This window comes from Rhinatrema bivittatum, chromosome 2 (assembly GCF_901001135.1).
Source record: "Rhinatrema bivittatum chromosome 2, aRhiBiv1.1, whole genome shotgun sequence".
NCBI classification, from domain to species: Eukaryota; Metazoa; Chordata; class Amphibia; order Gymnophiona; family Rhinatrematidae; genus Rhinatrema; species Rhinatrema bivittatum.
The window spans coordinates 213,626,925-213,649,178 of NC_042616.1; the positions used below are offsets into that span (position 1 = coordinate 213,626,925).

Genomic DNA, 22,254 nt, shown 5'->3' on the forward strand with positions numbered 1-22,254 from the left:
TTATAAGCTTTTGAGATTTATGTTCCCATCAATATAATATGAATTGACCCTTATGAAGGGAGACTAACTCTTAAAAGCTAGTCACAAACATACTCTGTCTAATAGAAGGAATCACACCTACGAACAAGGCCCGTCGCCGGGCAGTCTGGGAAACATGGCCACCTCAGAAAACAGCCACACAGATGCTCAGGAGAGTCTCTGCTCCTGCAGCAGCGTTATGGAGCACTGGTACTCCACACCCTGGTGAAGTACACTGGCACCCCAGGCAACTGCCCAATTCAAGCATCCCTTCAATATAAAATCCATAAAGCATTATCAGCCATGTAAACTTGGGAAAGCCATTGCTTATCCTGGTTATAAGCAAGAAGGAGTGGGCTTATTCTTCGGGATCTTGCCGGGTACTTGTGACTTGGATTGGCCACGGTCAGAGAGGATGCTGGACCTGATGGATCTTTGCTCTGATCCAGTATGGTATTTCTTATGTTCTGACTTATTTCTATCTACACAGTTTAGAAATAGCCCATCTTTTATCTCACGGTGCAGGAAGTGATAGAGCTAGAGCAACTTTGAAGGTTAAGGGCTGAAATAAGAGGAGAGTATGGTAAGGTAAGCATCTAGAGAAAAGGTGGTAGGCTTAAAGAATTATACTATTAAAGCTGCTTAACACTTTCTGCACTGATTATTTGCTTTCTTTACAACTGGATTACTGTTTGTTAAAAAAAAAAGTGTAACCAATTACTCAGCTAAACATCATGGATTAAAAATATGTTTCCATTTAAAGAGTTTTAAAATAGTTTGACGTGGTTTTTCAAGGCTTATGTATATAGTAGACAGGAAGCAGCACATATCCATCCCCAGCTTCTAAAATTAGCAGCTTGCATAGCCGATTTAGACTGAAAGACAACCAAAGATGTCCACAGAAAAACAACCTATTTCCAGCTGAGAAGCTGTAAAACTAATATCAGAATGACCAAAGAAATACAATGCAACATTAGATAATAAAATGTGTGTGTACACACATACATGCACAGTTCAATGGCAGAAAACTCTATTAAAAAATAATAATAATCAGTTAGGTGACCCGAGGTCTTGTATGGATTCCAGCAAAGCTTTCTGATTACTACCAAGCGTCTGCACCACATTCAGAACATCTAAGAGCACGACAGAAGTCCTGCGGGTTCTGCTCCAGAAACCACTGCACTTCCTCTCTTCGCTGCCCAGGAACACTCAGTAACCTTTTAAACTCTCTCAGAGGGAGGCTCCAGCATCAGAAGCTGGCAAACTGACTGAAAAGGATAAATCAGGCTGATAAGCAGACAGTGTAAGGACATGGTCAAAAAATCTGTTAAGCTGCAGACCACAAAAACATTTCACCTGACTCTCGACCTCTTCTAAAAACACAAGCCAGGCACTAGTCACAGTGCTAACTTACAGCTATCAACTGACTGGGGGGACACACACTAACACATACAAACCAAACAAAGGGACACCAGTTTTGTTAAAATACTACATCACTTGCACACAGAGAAAATACAACTCATTTTGACAGCTATATTTGCTAGCTTGTCACAACAATGCCAGCATAAAAGCAGCAACCACACAATCACAGCACAATATTTGGAAGAAGCCCAGTGTCTTTCTTCATCAAAAGAGTTGTCACTTCCTACTTAAAAAAAACCTGTTTTCCCCTGTGCGGAGGAGCTCTGCTCAGACACGGATTTAGATTATTCAATCTATAAATAGGGGTGTAGAGAACTAGAGCCACAGACTTAATGAAAAGCAACTATTTTATTTCTCCTAAGCTTTGTGGCATACTGTACGCTTTTTCACAACTTAACAAGGCATGTCAGCCACGTCTCACTGTTCAGTCAAATGGTTTCATACCATGTGTGTGAGAAAACTGCAAAGCAGAATATTTCCTCCTAAGCTTGGAAAGGCCAGCTCTGGTCCTTGAGAGCCCCACACAGGCCAGGCTTTCAGGATATCCACAATGAATATGATTGAGATAGATTTGCATACAAGGGAGGCAGTGCATGCAAATGTCTCTCCTGCATATTCATTGTGGGGTAGATTTTATAAATTTACGCGCGCGCGAACAAAAGTACGCTGGATTTTATAAGATACGCGCATAGCCGCGCGTATCTTATAAAATCCGGGGTCGGTGCACGCAAGGGGTGCACATTTGTGCAACCTGCACGCGCCGAGCCCGGTGCGCGCTGCCTGTTCCCTCCGAGGCCGCTCCGAAATCCGAGCGGCCTCAGAGGGAGCTTTCCTTCCGCCTCCCCTCACCTTCCTCTCCCTTCCCCTACCTAACCCACTCCCCCGGCCCTATCTAAACCCCTCCCTACCTTTGTTGGCAGATTTCCGCCTGCCAAAAGCAGGTGTAAATCTGCGCGCGCCATCACCCGATCCGGGGGCCTCGACCACGCCCCCGGGCCGGCACCACACCCCCGGTCCCGCCCCTCCTGCCCCCTCCCGCCCCTTTTACGAAGCCCCGGGACTTACGCGCGTCCTGGGGCTATGCGTGCACCGGCGGCCTATGCAAAATAGGCGCGCGAGTGCCCTGCGCGCGTAAATCCGGCCGGATTTACACGCGCAGGGCTTTTAAAATCCAGCCCTGTGGATATCCTAAAAAACCTGGCCTGTTTGTGATCCCCAGGACTGGAGTTGGCCACTCCTGTCCTGAGCTGGTTCAAGGTGAAGAGATCACCTCTCACACAAATCCATGACTTCAAGGCATACTGAGGCTACTTGCAGTCTAGGGCTGAGGGTGCTGATCAGGGCACAGACACCCATAGGCAGAGTACCACAACGATGCCTCTTCAAAGCTATGCTAGCACACTGCCCTTAAGCAAATGGAAGCAGGCTCCACTTTGCCCTAGACATTTGGAGGTCCATATTCAGAAAGCATTTAGCTGGCTAACTGAGAAGTTAAGTAATTTGTGATAATAAAGTTTAACACATAACATGAAATGTGTCTCGATGGTTTCACAACAATCACCCTTATACTCATTCACACTCTTACTCATTCATTCAATTTAAAACACAGGTACCAACATTATCATTGACAGCCTTACTACACCAACTCACAAATAAATGCGAGAGAAACTATATATACATATGTCGGTAAAGATCTTATACCCTTATGGCTTGTATGCCATTTACAACACTTAACATAGACCTATATGTGGTTTACATCAAAACAATCATCTTTGCAATAATTTTCATACATCTTTGATGGTATAGTCAGTGCTGAGGCCACAACTTATGTGTAGATCTCAATTTACCCAATGGCATTACAATCTATTCTTTTTTGGCTACTTTATTTATTTTTAACTTTTATATACCGACATTCCTGTATAGGATACAAATCACACCGGTTTACAATGAACATAACATCGCATGTGAGCGTTACATTGAACAATAAGGAGAAACAAGTAAATAGCTGGGACACATGGACTAAGAACTAATCTGTTGAGAAATGTGACTTTACTCAAAAATGGTTATTAGGTACTTAGTCAGAAATTGATGAAATACTTAATAAATGTGATTAAACAAATTAATAAATATCAATTCAAGAGCACCCTTTAAACTTCCAGATTACTAAAGGATCATACTTAGAGGTGCGAGTCTGAAGGCGATCTAAGACAGAGGGCAGGATCTGCAGTTCAGCACTTTGTGTGTGTGTTACCTATACTCTCAACAATTATTGTAATACCACCCATTTTGTTTACCGAACTCAGATGTTAGTCATCTGAATGAATATTTGGGCACTTATCTGGCTAAATTCTAGCCAGCTACTAAGCTAACCAGCTAGAGTTTAGCCAGCTAAGGGGGTCATTTATCAAAATGCGGTAAGGCGTTTTCGCATGCGAAAGCACCATATCATATGGTGCGACGCAAATCCGAAAAAGAGGAGGAGGAGGAGTTAGGGGCGGGAGTGGGCTGGGTTTGCCAGTCTGCGAAATGCTATCTCACAGACTTAACGCCGATTTTAACTGCACCTTTTTCACTAGCGTTAAGCTGTGCATTAGCGCGTTAGAGGCGGCAAGGTGTTAGCGCATTTCGCGATGTCCCTGTTCCCCCTTCTCTCCTCGTCCTTTGAGTAGAGTGAGAGAGTGAGTGAGTGAGTCATGAATAAATGCTTAAAACGGCCCTTTCACTTTGGGCCAGTTAGGGTGGGGGATTTTGAGATCCAATAGCAAGCATTCGAAAGTTTGCTACAGACTATACTGATAACCAATTAAGCACTACACTTTAGCTTGGCACTTGGTAAAGTCACTGCTTGCCTGTGCTTTCAAAGCCGCCTATCTAAAGGAAAACACTGCAATCATCAATGCATGCTTTGACTAAATGAATAGGGGGGGCGGGGCCAGACAGCAGTCTAAAAGTGGCAGACGTACAGATCTGTCCTCAGACACAAAGCTGCTCTTCGCTCCTTCAGTGCCAGAAGATTACCAGTCAGTACTGTGAATTCACAACCAAAACTCCAAACTCCAATGGTCATCGGGGCTGCGTTTGCACGTGCACAAAACTATGCCAGTGCACGGAGCCCATGCTGGAGAGCAACACATTGCAAGGCCGCTGTGCTGGCAAAAATGCTTGTATGCCAACATTGCCTTCCCCTATAGAAATCTGGAGCTCATAATGGAGGTTAGAACAGGATGCCATTAGGAGACTGGTACAGTTTCCCCGGAGCAGAGCTCATCCCTCAAAACATGGGACCATGTTTGGATTTCTATAAGATGAAGACTTTTCATTTTTTATGTGTATATAAAATTCCTTTAAAAAAAAAAAAATAAAAGGGAAGACAAGCCAGGCTCCCATGTCACGTATATCCTTGGTTCCCTGCACGAAAGCCTGTTTTCACTGAAGTATATTATCGTTGGTTTTGGGTATATTTTAAAGTTTAGTGAGAATGCATTAAGGGTCAGTCTTTTTCTATTATACACTTTAAAAGCCAACAAAATTTCTATACGGGCTACAAGAAAAAACAAAACACAAAACTTGCCACTCCATAGTGAGGAAGCACAAAACTCAAGTCACTGAAAACAAAAACAAGAATGACTTTGCTGTTCTAGGTGGGGAAGATGATACTCCTTGCTACACCCAACACCAATGTTTTAATCTCTCGTACCAGAGATCCTCCCTTCGAGGCAATAAGCACGATAAGGCCCAAGTTGCCCTCTTTTAAAGGCTGAAAATCATGGCTTACATTTTTCTTTTTATAGCAGGACCAGATTTTTAAAAGAAATAAATAAGAGTGGTTTGACAGAGAAAAATCTGGCTGGTTGGAAATGTGGCATCATGGAAGGGCTAAATGAAACGTACAACCAACCAGAGCACACGCTTACCTAGACATCGTGCTACTTTTTTTTTTAGTTTAATTGGCTCAGCAGAAATGGAACGATTTGCATTTGAATCACACAGACTCCCATGAGAAATATATATATAGAAATATATATAGATATATATCATCACAACTAACTTACAAAATCAGATTAACAGCAGCAAAACATCTGCAGAACACCACAATGAAGTGTCCGCAACTTCTGGTTTCAAGAGTCCCCAGCCAAAGGAGTTATCAGTTTTCTCGTTCACTTTTCAGGTCTTGGGGAAGAAAAACTACAATGTTGCAGTTATAACCTAAAATGTACCTTAAACCAGGGCACAGACCCTGAGAAATAGAGCTGCAGAAAATCTCAAGAGCCTTCATTAGCTTCCCTTGATGTACACGCTCACACTTATAGCAAAAGTATTTAGCCACACCCCCACCAGAGAATCTTTAGCCTCCGTGCTCTCTCCCATCAAGAGAGAGCTCGTCTGTACTCCAGCAAATCTGACGACATACCCCTGAACCAAACTGCGAAGAGAATAATCAAAATTAAGACATTGTTACTCAGGAAGTAAGCTCCAGGCTACTGCACAAAAATTAAAAAATATTACCACCAAATATAAATCACTGTCCCCTACCAGTCTCTTAAGTACCCTCTCCATTTTGTGCACCAGCAGCAGCGGCCGCCTCAGCCCAGCAAGCCAGCATGTTGCGTCGGAGGTGGACCCTTGGGCCGAAGTGGGGTTGACGCAGCCCGTAGGTAGGGGACCTATGGGTCCCCACCGTCGGCAGGCGGAGTGGGCTGAAGGTAGAGGCCACTGGAGCTTCACCTATACCAGCCCTCGTTCCCCGCGGGTTGAGCCTTTGGGTGCCGGGGCTGCCAAGACTTAGGTGGGCCTCAAGAGGATAGTGGTTCATCCCAGAGCCAGCAGGTGAGAGATGGTATAGTCTTACCCTGGATGAGGTAGTGTCCTGGAAACTCGAGCGCCAAAGGAACAGAAGCAGACAGGGGGCGCTCGAGCAAGAGCAGGCTGAAGCCTGAATAAGCCATGTCCAGGAGGTAAGCTGAAGAGGCGTCAAAGAACAGGCTTGAGTCAGGGCTGGCGGCAATCCGAAGGCAATGGCAATCAAGGCTGAGGTCCGGGCTTGAAGAGAGACAATGGCGAGGTCAGGCAAAGCAAAGTCAAAGTCCGTGTAATCAATCCAAGGGATGAAGCAGGAATAGAAGCAAGGGAACTGGAACCAGGAACAACGAGGAACAGGAACGCAAGAAGAGATGAATCTCTGAAGGCAACGAGTACTCGACCAGCGAGGAGACCTGTTGCAAAAGCGATGCTAGGGAGCGGAGCCTAAGCTTATATACTGTGATAGCGTTGACATCATCATCATCATCATCCGGGGCCGCGGCCAGGTTCCCGCCGCATCCCTACTTAAGGATTAGCAATGCGCGCGTGCTAGGGAGGGGTGCGGCATGAGTGGCAGCATCTCTCCACGGGCCACATGGAGAGGCCAGACGAGCAGGGGCAGACCGGAAGCACCAGGGGAGGCCCGAGGACGGAGCCGGTGGCCCACGAGGAGGAACCAGAAGCTGGAACTGAAGGAAGGTGAGGGAGCCATGCCGCAGGTCTGCTGCAGACGGCACGTGTAACACAGCAGCTCAATACTGGCAGGGATAGTGCTAGCCTCATCCCAACAGGGGTTGAGGTAGGCTAAAGGGAAAAATTGGGGGGGGGGGGAGGGAATTGGAGGCGCTGCTCTATATTCCTCTGCCTTCCCTTGCCCCTTAACTTCTGTTCCCCCTCTATTCCTTTTCCTTCTCTCCTCCTTTCCTGCCCTCCTCTCCTTATTGCTGATGCCTCTCCTCACCTGGCTTACTGCGGGCCAAAGCTGCCAGTGCTCTCCCAGCCTGGCACAAGTTGAAGCCCTTGTTCTTGCTGCCCTATGAGTTGAAGCTCTTGGTTCTAGGGACCTGCTGTGGCACAGGAACCACCCAAATTCTGCACTGCTCACTCAACAGGCTCCCTCTTTCAGCAAGAAGACAAATTTATGGTTAGCCTACTTTGGTGCAAAAGCCACAGATAAACCACACTTTCAAGCATTATAATAAACCTCACTACACCGTCTCCAGTATTTCCTGCACGGACATGTTAATCTCATAGTGAAGTGGCTACCCAATCTGGAACAGCATAGCCAGAGTGAAAAGAAAAGAATTGCTCTGGAATCATCTGCCAACATCAGCAAACAAGAGGAATACTGCAGAGGCAGGGGTTTCCTCCCTACTTGGGCCTCTGTTGGACAAAATTGCAATTCAGCTGATCCCAATCAGAGATGGATGCAGCTAACTCGCCAGACGCCTCACCCATTAACAGCCTGACGGAAGAGCCAGGTTATCACCTGCTTCCTGAAATGGAGATAGTCATGGCTCTTCTGGGAGAGAATTCTAGAAGATGGGGGCTGCTATTGAGATGGCTCACTGGTGGATGCCAAACTGCTCAATTTCTTTTGTCAAAAAGGTATAAATTAGGGATGCTCCTTGGAAAGGCCTTAGAGCAAGGGTGGCCAGCAAATGCGGATAGGTGACAATCATAAGTAACGAAGGTGGAAGGGAGAGTGAGACAGAGATAGAGAGGGAGAGGGCAGCAACAGATCAAGAAGGGGTGACAGAGCCAGGAGTGGTGATTGGATGGTGAAGGATTTCAGAGACACATAGTGGTGGGGAGGGTTGCAATATTTGAATATTGAATATTTCTAGGGCGAGTGACTTGAAAAGGGATGAATCTGGGGGGAGAGGAGGTGGGTATGTGAAAGCCAGAAGTGGTAATGGTGGAGGATGTATGCGGGAGGGGAGTGAGGGCAGAGGAGATACTGGAAGTTGGCAGAGGGTGAGGAGGGGGGGACACAGTAGCACAAAAGGAGGGGAGGGAGGTGTTAATGTTGGAGCCACAGAGCCCCTGCGTTCTCATGGGTTTTGAGATGGGTTATGCTGGGGCTGATTGAGAGAGACTGGTAGGGACAAGAGAGATAGAGAGACATCGGGCAGGGCATGGGAGACAGAAAGAAGATGATGCTGGTCAGAGACGGGTGAGGAACAGAGAGACTGGCGGGAGCAAGTTGAGAGAATTGAAAGAAATGAGTGGGACAGGGTGTACATACTGTGAAACTTGGGGGAGGAATAAGAGAAAAGCTAATAGGAACAGAATGAAATTTAGACAGAGACCAGTGGAGGTAGAGAGTCCAGTGGAGGTAGAGTTGGGGGATAATTGAGAGACACTGCTGGGAAATGGAGGCCAGAGACAGAGCAAATGGAGACACAGACAAAGAGACAGACCAAGACAGAGAGAGAGACCTTCCCAGACCCTGCGTCTTTCGAAAACTGGAGGCATTCATGTTAAAAATTTAATAAGAAATTCATGTTGTTCAGAGCCATCAAGCTTCAAAGACTCTACAGTCTAATCTCCAAGCACCTGAGCTCAACTCTCAGACGTAGAAGCTTAAACGCTGTTCCGTAAGGAGTGTTGAATTTAATGTCTAGACTTCAAAACGTACTCTAAATCATAAAACTGCACAAGATCAATTGAAAAATAGAAAGAGTGGCACCACTTGCTTTTTCAGTCCAGCACCAATGAGCTGCCACCCCAAGCAAGACCTCGTTGATGCTGTTGCCCTTCCTCCCCCATGCACTAGACAACAGGGCGGGGGCTGGATTAGAAAGGAGAACAGTTTTTCTTAGTTCTGCTCTGCCTGCTTCAACCTCAATTCCCTCCCCTCTTTTAACCCCTCCTATTCTCTGAATGCAGCTTTGGCAGAGAGGGGCTAGAGCAGGAAGCGGAGGGCTGTTCTCTAACAGACCGATGCAATACCGTGCACTCAGGCAAGCTCACAGGTTGAGGCGCGCCCATAATGCCCTTTTGCATTAAGGGGATTAGCGCGTCCAAACCAGCTCAACAAATGCAAATACCATGCTGATGAGGCTATTAGCTATTTCCACCTTATGTAAAAAATAAATGTGCACCCGGCGCACACATTTCTACCTTCAAAAATTAAACGCCAGCCCCAGAGCTGGTGTTAAGTCTTGAGAAGCCCCAAAAGTTAAAAGAAAAGCAGAAAACAGTGCTTTTCTGTAGTTCCTCCTACGTTATTTATTATTTATTTATTTAGCAGTTTTCTATACCGACCTTCATAGTAGATAACCATATCGGATCGGTTTACATTTTAACAAAGGGTAAAACTGAGGTAACATTGTTAACATTTTAACAAAGGGTAAAACTGAGGTAACATTGAGGTTATATTGTGGCGATATTAAGTTGAAGGAACCAAAAAAAGGAGTAATTTTTTTTCTTTTTAAATGTGTAACACAGGAATGTTACGAAAACAAACGCTTAATTAACAAGCCCCCATTTCCCTAACACCTGGCTGTGCACAGGCTAGGAAAATGGATGCTCATAAAATTGAGCACTCGTTTTCCTAACCCCACACACAGTGCCTGGGCGCCTGATACCATGGATGCGCTAGGGATGCACAATTTATCTCTAGTGTGTCCTTTTTAGTGCGGCATCTCATTTGCCTATTGCATCGAGCACCCAGGAGAGGTCATTGTGCATGCATTAAAAAAAAAAAAAAAAAAAAAAAGGTGCATCCAGTTTGGACGCATGTTTTTAGAGCATCTATATTGCATCAGCCTGTGTGAGAGATGCAGAATTGGAAGGCAATAAGTCTTCAGCTGCTCTGCCTCCCTACGCACAGACCTAGTGTACCTACTGGGGATCCACTACACCCCTGGATTCTTTTCACAGGCTGTTTCAAGTGGCACTCGGCGCTAACAAAGTCTGAAAATCATAGACCAAAAAAAGCACTTTCCTATCCATGTTAAATTATACCTGCTTTTCCTGTGAATCGGAGAGTTACAACTCAGCAGCTGTCAACTACTGAAAATCCAGTTTATCTTCTCAGGAAGGTTACAGCTAAACTGAATCATCTGGTTACATAAAGAAGGTATCACCACTAGAAAGAGGGATGCTATCTCTCTATCATGTATAGTTCTCAAGACTACATCAAAAGGACACTGACAAGGAAGGGGCATCAAAATGTACAGAGACTGAAGGAGCTAAAGAGGTACTCTAGAAAAAAGGGAGATACGATACAAATATTCAAATATTTAGCAAATTTAAATCAAGTATCAGAAACTAACAACTTTCATAGAATGAATGGTCTAAAGAACGAGGCATCATCATGAAACCCCATTTCCGGTGGGGCCATAAAAGTATTTTTGTTGTTCTTTGGGGCTTGTACCTCAGGCTAGCGCTCTCATGGTCTCTATTCCCCAGGGCCTGGATCCTTTTTTATCTAGAGGGAAAGAATCTCTCTTTCAGGACCCGGCGTGCTAAGGATGCACATCTCTCTCGCTGTTCCTGGGGAGTGGAGTCTCTGATCCATGGCTGGTGTGGGCAGTTTAAGCCCAAAAACCACACTGGAGGCACTGAGTTAGTGTCCAAACAAAATCTTTACTGATGACCAAGCAATTTGTAGAATGGTGTCAATAACAAAATCCTCTGCACCACAATGTCTCTCTTTTCCTTACAGTCTTTCCACTCTGAGCATGAATCTCTGTACCAGAGCCAGGGAATCTCACACCCTCCAGAGCTTGGTTAAGTGGAGTTCCCAGATAAGTATCCTTAAGCTGGGCAGAAAACCTCTTCCAAACTGGTAAAAAATCAGACTTTGCACAAAGAGTCAGATCCTCTCTGTCCCCAGGGGGAGAAGACTCCAGATAGGCGTCCTCGTGATCTCTACTTTGTTCTTACTCATGGTTAGAAGATAATCTTGTTTCTCTCTCTCTTTCCAGGATCCCAGATGAAAGAGATCCCCTGGAAACAGGCAGCTCTCCATGCTCCAATGTAGCAAGGAAGGAAGGAAGGGGCAGTCAAAATCTCAAAGCTGAAGTCCTTTTCCCTTCAAAGGAATTTGACACCGGAGTTCCTCCTTGCAACACGTCACCACCTCCTCCTTCCTAATCAAGGATTTGGAAGGGCAGATCTCCCTAACTTTGGCAACCCGAGACAAAGGATTCCCTGTGCCCTGAACCCAGTGAAATCCAGGGTCTTGCAAGGCTTCTACCAAGAAAAATTGCCAAACCCCCAAAAAGCAACCCAGAGGGACACTCCAACCGACCCTGATCAGTATCCCCAGGCAGGATGTACCTGGCTCTTCTGATTGGGCCTGAAAAACTAACACAGGACAATCTCCTCACTATCTCCTAACTCCAAGCAAACCATAAAGGACTGCCCATAGCCACTCTGGAGAGAACTGCTTAAAAAAAACCCAACAACTTTTGGGGGGACAGCCATTCCAGTACCCTCAGAGAGAGGGGCTGCATTTGAATGGTAACCTCCCCCATTCTCTAACCTACACTGATCTTAACCATCCAAGGGTTCACCAGATGTCTGTTACATTCATATGAAGCTGAAGAGAAGAAAGCTCAACAGGAATATGAGAGAAAAACAGAGGGTCACAGAGGGTGATGGACTCCTGGACCAGGTTTCAGGCAGAAGTTATAAAATTCAAACATGCATGGGATAGACACAAGGGACCTTGGAGGTACAGGATAAAAGGGAGCAAAACCTGCGAGAGCACAGCTATCAGACATGTAAAGGGTAGATTGGATGTAATCCAGGGGGGAGTACAACACGGAGGGCCTCGGAGTTCTGTCAACTGTAGTCGCACATGACGACATGAAGGGGGGGCAATGGGGCTCAATGCAAACTTGTGGCGGTGATGGTGGGGGAGTCAGGGGCTGGATGCAGACTTGTGGAGAAAATCAACAAATTACGCAGGAGGAGGCGACAGCTCTGATTTATGTTTTACTTATTTTTTTGTATTCTTGGAAAGGTGAAATTCAGGTGTAGCTGTTCATTTCCTTTCCTGAATCCTCACAGACCAATGTAGACACATGGTTTATACTCACTCATCAGGAAGCAGCGGCAAAGAATGCAATTCTTTTCTGACATCATTTACCTGTATATAGCCTGGAGTAGCAGGAAAAGATGTTTGTAAACTCTTGCCCGAGCTCAGAATTTATTAAAATTAATCCCCTCAAGCAAAAGCAAAGTGTATCTACTCATCCAGCTACAACGAACAGGTCCTCCTGTTCTTCCATCTCAAGAGTCCTCCTTTAATCTATCCTGCAGGAAATCACCAAGCATATCCTTAATTTTTTTTTTATTGATTTACTCTCTCTCTCTCTCTCACTATTGGCTGCTATGGTTTTCTAAAGTAGCAGTTGAAAAAATAAGGAAAAAAAGTTAACATTCATAAACTACATGAGATCACAGAAAGAAGACAGGTGACAATATCTGGAACTACTCCTGACTCTAAAGAGGCATTGAAAAGGTCTCCAAGTTCTCTTAATAGCCTCAGATGTATCTCATCCAGGAATGCAAAGGTGCAATGGAAGAAAAAATAGCAAATATGGTAAAAGAGGTGGGACAAAACTTTTTTTTTTTTTAAAGATATATTAGTGACAGGAATAAGGTCAAATGTGGCATTGTGAGACTCAGAGGTGAAAGGGAGGAATATGTAAAGGCAGACAAGAAAAAAAAAGGCAAAATTACTTAAAATATTTCAATTTGTGTTCACAGTGGAAAGGGCAGGAGCAAGACCACATAAAAAAAAAAAACCCACAAACAGGACTGAAAGTGAGATAAACCTCAATCAATTTTCAGAAATGTGTTTGTGACGAGCTAACTAAACAAAAGTGGATAAAGGAATGGGGCTGGATGAGATACATCCGAGGCTATTAAGGGAACTTGGAGACCTTTTCAATGCCTCTTTAGAGTCAGGAGTAGTTCCAGAGGACTGGACACGGGTGGATGTGGTTCCTATTTATAAAAGTGGAAGTAAGGCAGGGGCAGGGAGCTACAGGCCGGTTAGTCTGACCTCTGTGGTGAGCAAATTAATGGAACTGCTGCTAAAACAGAGGACAGTGCAGTTTCTGGAATCCAATGCATTACAAGATCCAAGGCTACTACAGGTAGTACTACCTACTACAGGTAGTACTACCTATTACAGGTAGGTCTTGTTAGATGAATCTAATCAAATTCCTTTGATTGTGTGACTAGAGCAGAGCTTTCCAAACTGTGTGTCTGTGTCGCCCGGTCCACATAGCAGCAGGGCCGGCGGAAGCAGGAAACGACAGCAGGGAGATCGGCGGGGCCGTGAGGGAGCTTACCTCACCACGGCCCGAAGAAAAGGGTCACGTTCACTCCTCCTCCTTCCTGCCTGCGCAGCCCCGGAAGAAAAACGTTGCTGGAGCCGCGTGTGCAGGAAGAAGGAGGAGCATCTGCCGTGTACAGAAGAAGAGCAGCGTGAATAGGCCGCCGCGTATCCCACGTCACGGTGGCCCGAGGAGAGGAGGAAACTCTGTAGTAGGGCCGCTGTGAGAATGAGAACCTGAGTGTGTGTTTGAGGGAAGAAGACAGATGGAGAGAAAAGAAATAGAAAAAAAAAAAGACCCTGTAAAAGGAATTGGCAAAAAAACAAGATAGGGAAGGTGGAAAAAAAAGTCTGAGACCATCCGATTACAAAACTAAGATCAGACAGCAAAGGTAAAAAAAAAAAATAAAAATTACTTTTTAGCGATTGGCAAATGTTATCTTTGGGAATGTGCAAGAGTAGCACTTTCTCTATGCGGATCTCACAATGTAGGAGATCAGCATGGAGGAAGTGGAAGCCCACGGGGCCTGCACAGAGGAGGCAGCAGAACGGGCTTCAGTGTCAGTAGCAGCAATCAGTAGAGATGTGAATCATTTTTCTGATGATTGAAAATATCGTACAATATTTTCAAACTTGTCAGAAAATCGGGGGCTCCCTGAAACAGATAGGAAAACCCCACAAAATTGTTCGTGGGGTTCTCTTATCATTTTGGGGGAGGGCGGGAAAAAATGGCACACAAAAACCACCCCGACCCTTTAAAACACATCCTTTAGCTTCCCCCACCCTCCCGACCCCCCCCCCCCAAACATTTTACAAGTACCCGGTGGTCCAGTGGGGGTCCCGGGAGCTAAGGCTCTTTCCCCTAAGGGGAAAGAGCCATCGGCACCATTTGGATTAGTGGCAGCCGACGGCCCGAGAGTGGGAGATCGCTCCCGGGACCCCAACTGGACCACCGGGTACTTGTAAAATGTTTGGGGGGGGGGGGGGGGAAGCTAAAGGATGTGTTTTAAAAGGTCAGTGTGGGTTTTTTGTTTATTGGCTCGGGCGCAGCAGATAAAAAAAAAAAAAAACAATCGGACCGCACGCAAAAAATTTCCCAATAGTCCCCGAACCTGGAATCGGAACAGATTCCGGTTCCAATTCACGTCTCTAGCAATCAGCACCTCCCCAAATGTCCACATGGCAGCAGTGACAGCGGAATGAGAGAGGCTCTGAGGTTGCTGGCAAAAGAAAGAGGGAGGGGGGGAGGTCTGCTTTCATGTGAATGCATGGGTGCCTGCCTGAGGGTGTGTCTGTGTATGAGAATGAATGGATGTCTTCCTGGGGTGTGTATGTGTGAGAGAATAAATTGGTGTCTGCCTGCCTGGGGGGTGGGTGTAACATTATGTAATTCACAAAAATGTATGTATATATTTAAGGAAACATACATATATTGTCGAAATACGTTTTGTTCGTTTAACCTCTGGTTTGCGAGTAGACAAATACTTTGTCGTGAAATTATGTTTGCCTAAAAAGTGTGTCACTAACATAAAAAGTTTGGAAAGCTCTGGACTAGAGAGTTGGATCAGAGGACAGCGCTAGACGTGGTGTACTTGTGTTTCAGTAAGGTCTTTGACACGGTTTCACACTGGCAACTTATAAACTGGGCACCCTTGGTATGGACCCTAAAGTGGCTGAGCGGTGACAAAGAGTAATAGTAAATGGAGCTCACTCTGAGGAGAGGGCTGTTACTAGCAGTATACTGCAGGCATTGGTCGTTAGACCAGCTCTTATCAGCATATTTGTGAGCGACATTGTGGAAGGATTATCAGGAAAGATTTATCTTTTTGCCAATGATACATCAGGGTGGCAAGTCAAGAAGATGGGGAAAAACATGAGGGATAACTAAGTTCAAGAAATCGTCTAGGGACTGGCAGCTAAGATTTAATGCCTATAAATGCAGAATAATACATTTAGACAGCAAAAAAAACAAAACACATGAGAGTTACAGAATAGGGAGCGAAATTCTTCTAAGCATAAAAATAAAAAACAGGATCTGGGGTGATCATAGCTGATGAACTTAAGGGGCACAAACAGATGGATAAGGTGACAGCAAAAGCCAGAAGGATCTTGGGTGCATAGGGAGAGGAATGGTCAGCAGAAGAAAAAAAAAGAAGGTGCCATTGCCCCTGTATAAGTCCCTGGTGAGACAATACTCTGAATACTGTGCACAGCACCTTCAAAAGGGGGTGGATCTGCAGGATGGCTACTAAAGTAGTCAATGTGGTCTTCATGCAGTAGCATATGGGGATAGACAAAGATCTAAACATGTACCCTCTGCTGGAAAGGCCAGCTAGGGGAGATATGATTTGAATACCTCCAAGGTTTCCATGCACAGGAGGCGAGCCTCTTTCAACAGAAAGGAGACTAGAACAAGGGGCTATGGGATGAGGGTGAAAGAAGGTAGACTCAACAGTAAACTAAGGAAATATTTCTTTACAGAGAAAGTAGTGGATGTACAGAACAGCCTCCCCACAGAGATGAAGTCAAGGACAGTATCTGATTTCAAGAAGGCATGGGAAAAACACAGAGGATCTCTGACAGAGTGGTAGAGATTATAATGCTGAGCAGTTGGTATGGATGGGAAGGATGGATAGGCCATAATGGTCTTTTTCTGCTGTTATGTTTCTACAGAGATGGGGGGAATTTTTGCTTCTTTCAATTCCTCAAACCCCAAAATTACTCATTGTACTGCTATAGCTTCTGGGTGGTTCTGGACTGGTGTGTCTGGACTCCAAGAAGGGCAATTTACAGGTACACCTACATTTCGCCTCTCTTTTCCTGCCAGACAAGTCCAGACACATGGGACATGTCCAAGCATCGCCTCCCAGACGGAAGAGGCCATGACGGCCCCCAAGCTCTTGGCACATACAGTTGTACTCATAAGTTTACAATACTCCTGGCAGAATTTGTAAGACGTGTTGCATTTTAAGAAAAAATGGGCGATCAGACAAAACAAGTCTGTTATTTTTAAAGCGTTTTAAATTAAGCTGTTATGCATCACAGAATAGCACAATGATTAAAGAAACCATAAAAATAAAGGAAATAATAAAATGAAAGTTTACATACCCTTAAATGTTAGAGCTGATACTATACACTCAAGTTGACATACACAGGTTGAGAGGGCAATGAAGGGTAGGTATCCCCTCCTGTGCCTTGTCCGATTGTAATTAGTGTTTGTGTACAAAGAGTCAATGAGTTTCTTAGCCAGGGCCAGTTCAAGGCAACCTCCTGCCTGAGACAAGGGTGACTCTTCCCCCAGATACGCCATAGGTCAGATCAGTGAGAATGCTAAGGTAGAATGTTCCCACTTGGTGTCTGGCCCTTTTGGGAACTTGAAAATGTTGGAAGGGGGAATGCAGAAGTCAGGGTTCCCAGAGAGATTTTACATGAAAAAGGACATTCAATGGCCTTCTGAGATAGAAATGTTACTTGTAACAACATATATATTATATTTACAGGCACTGCTGTGGTACCAATCAGAAATCCCTGCAAAAAAAAGTCACGCGGAATTCGTGCGATATTGTCTTTTGTAATGCATGCTGAGTGTTAGCTAAGCCATTAGTAAACTGAATTACAACTGAAATACAGTAAACTCCTATATCAAAACAGCTCTAACTGCCAGCACAGTAACAGGGCCTTACCTTTTTATAGGTAGGCTTAAAATACCTAACACCTCCTATAAGGAAAACAGAACAAGCCAAACTGCTCTAGAACCCTACACAGAAACTGCACACTAGCAGAATTGCTTACCTCGGTTATAAATACAGAGCATAGACAGAACAGACAGCAAACAGAATAAAGAAAACAGGATAATAAACATGAACGTGCAGACAAACACTGAAGTGGAAACCACATACTATACTCTGTATGCATTGCAACAATGGAAAAACAGAAACAAACATTCATTACATAAAATCAACAATTATAAAAATCATAATAAACCATACCAATTAAAAAAAATGTCAAAAAACAGCTGACAAATAGAATACCACCTGATAAAGCTCATGACAAATTTTTAAAAATTCCCTAAAAGCAATAACATATTTCAGAACAGCAGACACAACAAGAACACCCAATAATCAGACTAATAAGAATTACAAAAAAGTTCTCACTCCCCTTACCTGGGAACGTTTGATTTCATAGATTAGTGAGAGGAAGCAGGGATGTACAAACTGTTCTCACACATGCTCACTCTCTCATGCACATACTGTATGCTTGCTCTCTCACACACACATATATGTGCTCTCACACTGTTGCCCTCACTCACTCTCCCCTTACTTCCCTTTTGACTCACTCCTCTCCCTCTCTCTCATTCACACCCTTTCTGTGTCCTGCCACGCATCTTCCTTTCCCTCCCTTTTGACTCACCTCCTCCTCACTCTCCCCATTCATGTCCTTCCCTCTCATTCAATCCCTTTTTCAGATCTTTCCTTCCTTCACCTTCTTTCCTTACCCCTCAACTCACACTCCCTGCCTTTCCTTCCATTTTGACTCATCTGTCTCCTCACTTCCTTTCTGAATTCACTCTCCCCCTTCCTTCCTCCATTCTCACTCATGCCCCTTCTGCTCCTCCCATCACTCACTCCCTTTACTATCCCTCCTTTTTGACTCACCCCCACCCACACTCACCCCTTGCCCCCCTCATTCTCATCTCTTTCCTCCCATCTCCTTTTCTTACTTCTTCACTCACATCCCCTATCTTTCCTCCCCTCCCGTCTCCATTTTCTTCCTCCAATCAGCAATCACCATCCAGAGTGGCCAAGCTGATCCAGCATCAAGTGGGGCCTTCTTCTTGCTGGCTGGGAGTGAAAACCCCACCAGCACATCATTTTTACTATGCCACCATCGTGTCAGGCTGTCTTCCTGCTGGCAGGGAGTGAAAACCCTGTCAGCACCTTAAGTGCTTTGCCACTACGTTTGTCTTCCTTTATCCTGATAGTGGGGCGTGGAAACCCCACTGACTCATTAAGCAAGGCAGTGTGGTGGCCACTGCAGGGGTATTTTGGAGGAGCACTTTCTGCTGCCGCAAGATTTTGGTACCTGAGGTCCCTGTTCTTAGCTCTTGAGAAACCCTTGTGCATTTCATCCAGGGCTGCACTGACTTTGGTGATTGCTGAAGCATGGGGAAAGCAAAAGAACTGTCAAAGGATCTGTTTGGAGAGGAGTCAACACCATCCCTACCATGAAGCATGGAGGTGGATGAAGCATGGGGGTGTGTGAGCTATAGCAGCACAGGGAATTTAGACAAAACTGATGGAAAAGTGAATGCAGCATCTTATCAGAAAATATTGGAGGAGAATTTGCATTCATCAACCAGAAAGCTGCACATGGGGCGCACTTGGACTTTCCAACATGACAATGATCCAAAACACAAGGCCAAGTCAACCCTTCAGTGGCTGCAGCAGAAGAAAGTGAAGGTTCTGGAGTACCCATCTCAGTCTCCTGACCTCAACATCATTGAGCCACTTTGGAGAGAACTCAAGCATGCAGTTCATACTAGACAACCAAAGAAGTTAAGATATGAAGGCATGGACAGCTTTACCACATGAGAAAATAAAGGGCCTCATTCACAGCTATCACAAAAGACTGCAAGTTGTCACAGATGCAAAAGGAAGCAGTACCCGCTATTAAAAACCAAGGGCATGCAAACTTTTGAACAGGACCATTTTATTATTTCCCTTATTGCTGTGGTTTAATGATTAAACTTTTCATCACAGAATAGCACAATTTGAAAAACATTAAAAATAACACTTTGTCTGTCTGATCACTCATGTTTTCTTAAAATGCTACACATCTTACAAAATCTGCCAGGAGTATGTAAACTTATGAGCACGTCTATAGGTCCAACCCATAATGTTTGACGAATGATGGTACGAGGCCCATGTTGCTGTCTTGCAGATCTCGTGCAGAGAAAGTGGGCCCTGCATCCTTTCCTGCTACACTTATTTGAATAGAGCTTCATGATGTCAGAAAAGAATTATGTTTTCTGCCTCCATCTGCTGGTGCGTGAGCATAACCCAAACATCCAAACTGGTTCGGCAGTAAAAAAAATAAATAAAATTAAAAAAAGGAGGAAAATTAATCATCATTATAGAGCATACACTGCATCCGCTCTACCCAGAATTGTTGCTGACCCCTGGCCTAAGCCATCTTTTTCTGTTGTCAGTCTTATGTTGTCATCCCTGCATGGGAAAAAATAAGCAGGCAAGGGGCAGTGTAAAAGTGTGACAATAAAATTGCTCAGTAGGACAGGCCTAAGGTGTTTTACAATTATTCTTCAATATAATTTTTTCAGTTACATTAGCTCTTTAATGAATGCTCTGATGACCAGCAAAACAGAAAACAAAGTTATTCAGGGCTCAAGACTAAATTCTTTTCCTGGCCCACAAGTCATTTTCATAAATGCAATTGATATAATCCCAATTACTACAGAGACAGCAGATTTGAGGACCAGGCACTTTCCTATAATTTATTCGGCTCCCAACAGAGAGCTGGGCTGTGGATTTTGTTTTCCCAATTGTTTAGAACTGAGAAGTGGAAGAAAAATCATAAAAGAAAACCCCAGCTCTTTGGTATAAGCAAATGCCAGTCCTCTGCTACTTTGCCATCTCCTGATACTCTCTCAAGTCAATGAAAGTCCAGCCACTTTACAAGCAAAATATTTTAAATGTCCACTTCTTCTACAATAACAGCTCAACATGGATTTATGTCATTTTGAGGAAAATGGAAAAAAAAAACCCCACAAATGTTCAAATCTAAAGATTATCATTTTCTTGAAAATCAAATATACATATACACTATTTTCAATCATAACAGTAGGAGGGAGGATTGGGGAAGAGGTAATTATTTATAAGTTGTTCAAGGGAAACCTGTCAAAGTCATTTCACAAAGACTAGAAATTAAACTGGAAGGACTATAAAAAGAGCACAGCCTATTTTCTAAACAGAAACAGGTTATGATGCATCAGCTTCTGAGAAAGCAAAGGGAAATCCTCCTGAGGTTTTTTGTAGTAGTACCAAAGCTTACAAGTCACAAAATAATCAGACGGACAAAAAAAAAAAAAAGTCAGCAGTAGCTCCCTGCGCCTCACTTGCTCGGATTCGGAGGAAGCCAACTCATTGAGCGCCCTCGGATATTCATTAAGTAATTGATACAGTAACGTTTAGAAACAATGAGACAGATGCTCCATGCATTAATTAGTTTATTATTAGATCTACAGTATTTCTAATCCTGTTTCTAAACTGGGGGTGGGTGCGGTGGAAGAAAGAAAAGCAACATGGCTAAATACAGATACTGGTTTCGATGGGGGGGGGGGGGGGGGGGGATCTTCTAAGAATACTTTAAGTGAATTTGTCTGTGTTTCAATTTTCTTACAACGTTCTGACCCGAATCTTAAATGGCTTTGGCTCAGTAGCCAAGAAAATTGGACTAAAACTACTTAGTTCATTTCGTTTTCAGTCGCACCATACACATTATATATAAATAAATATTATATAAAAATCGTGTAGTAGCAAAAGAAAAAAAGAGGTAAGAGGAAGATCATCTAAGCAACAGAGCCCGGCAACATCTCTTCTCGCCCGTAGCCTGGCAGGGTTGCAATATTCGGCAGCAGCAGCGGAGACCTGACCGTGGACTCCAAATGCAAGTTTGGGAACTTTCTTTCATGCGCCTCCGCCTCGCCTACCAAAAAGAGTTGCAGTAACTCACCGGCAGATTTCGGTTCGAACCTTCCTCCCCTGCTCCACGCCCCGAAACTTGGGAACCGGGCTGGGACCCGCCGGCGCCAGGCAGCCTACCTGCCGCGCAAGTCTCGTCTCCTCTCCGCGCTACAGGGCACGGACGCACGAGCCACTCTCCATCGGCCCCCTCTAGCACGGGGCTCAGTGCCGGAAGAGACTGAACCCTGCCGCCCCGCGAGGAAAACCTCACAGTGCCGCGCCACCAGCAGCTCGCTCCACACACAGCGCTAGAACCCTGCCCGGGGAACTCCCCCCTCCCCCCTCCCCCCATACCCGAACGGCGAAGATTGGCTGACTGACAGCACCCAGCAGCCAACCAGAGCTCAGCGCTGCCGCCAGGCCGCGCCCCTTACCTTCGAGGAGGGGGTGGGGTTTCCCTGACGTCAGCCGGCCGCCGGGAGCCGCTGTCAGGTGGGAGAGGTTCGGCAGCCTACGCTGAGCTTCCTGCTTCCCTCGGGGCTGTCAGAGCCTTGGGGAGGATCACTAATAGATCCTGCGGAAAGAGCAAAGAGTAGATAAATTCCCGGCTCCAGGAAAGATCTCAGGAAACGGGAGGAGAAAGTTGAGGATGGCAAGCTTGTCGGGGAATTTGTGTATTTTGTTCTGTAGAAGATTTGCCAACGATTCGGGATTTATGAGAGGCTTCTGCATTTCCCTTCTCTCTTTCCCGCCCGCTAGACAGTGAAAATTGTTTGGAATATACAATAACTCCAAAACATATAGTTTGCTAAGTCTTTAAAGCCATTTTTCCAATTGTAATAGCTCCAAAAGCCACTGTTTTTAATGCATTATGTTCACTGATAATTGTTTTGAATGATAGCAAAAAAAAATAAAACTGTGGATATATATAACCCATGCATATCTATATGGTACATACTTTCTTCATTTCTGAAATATTTTCAAGAAACACTGAGCCTGTGAAGGACTGCA

The 22,254-nt window shown here is 44.8% G+C and overlaps 1 protein-coding gene across 5 annotated transcripts in view; it reads right to left on the reverse strand.

Moving 5' to 3' along the window:
- OSBPL3 (oxysterol binding protein like 3) overlaps window positions 1-21,556 on the reverse strand; it is a 261,110-nt gene extending 239,554 nt beyond the window's left edge. For all 5 annotated transcript variants that reach the window (XM_029589131.1, XM_029589129.1, XM_029589130.1 and 2 more), the window contains exon 1: window positions 21,293-21,556. The gene's annotated coding sequence lies outside the window, so the exon portion shown is untranslated. The remainder of the gene's footprint in view (window positions 1-21,292) is intronic.
- Window positions 21,557-22,254: the final 698 nt, after the last annotated feature.